Source organism: Penaeus monodon, chromosome 33, assembly GCF_015228065.2.
Source record: "Penaeus monodon isolate SGIC_2016 chromosome 33, NSTDA_Pmon_1, whole genome shotgun sequence".
NCBI lineage: Eukaryota > Metazoa > Arthropoda > Malacostraca > Decapoda > Penaeidae > Penaeus > Penaeus monodon.
The window spans coordinates 34,647,825-34,648,438 of NC_051418.1; positions in this window are offsets into that span (position 1 = coordinate 34,647,825).

The following is a 614-nucleotide window of genomic DNA, read 5'->3' on the forward strand; positions in this document are numbered from 1 at the left end:
TGACAAACGAGTCATATTGTTCTTATCCGCGAAATTCCCGGTAATTCATGTATATAACCAGCTTGTTCCCTGGATTATTGATTACGCTGAACCTGATTTTGGCGGATAGGTAATAAAAACGCCCTAATTAACCTGATATTTCGACAAGGAAAATTCCTGAATGGATAATTAGTCGGTATGTTATCAGTTACTAAGTGTATCTTTCCGTATGAAATGTATAGCAGTATAAAAGGGTATATTTTTCCTTAATTACTGTAGATAATCTCGGTCACAAATTACTTTTATGCAAACACTGATCAGTGGGAAGAATAAAACACTTTTATTTTCATTATTAAAATTCGGGGACCATTTATTTATTATTATAATTAGGTGACGTTGCACTACACTAAATGTTTACACTGCAACCTGCGAAATCCCTCTTAGCAACAGTCTTTCCCGATTCACTGTTATATATCACTGCAAACGGAATTACTGTCGCTTTAAAACCACCATCAACATCTATTGTACAACACTGCCTGCGTCCATCAGATAAAAATCAAAACAAATAACAACTTTTGTTTTAATTAAAGTCCCCAGATTTTTTTCTGGTCAAGAAAACTTAACTTTACTCTCCG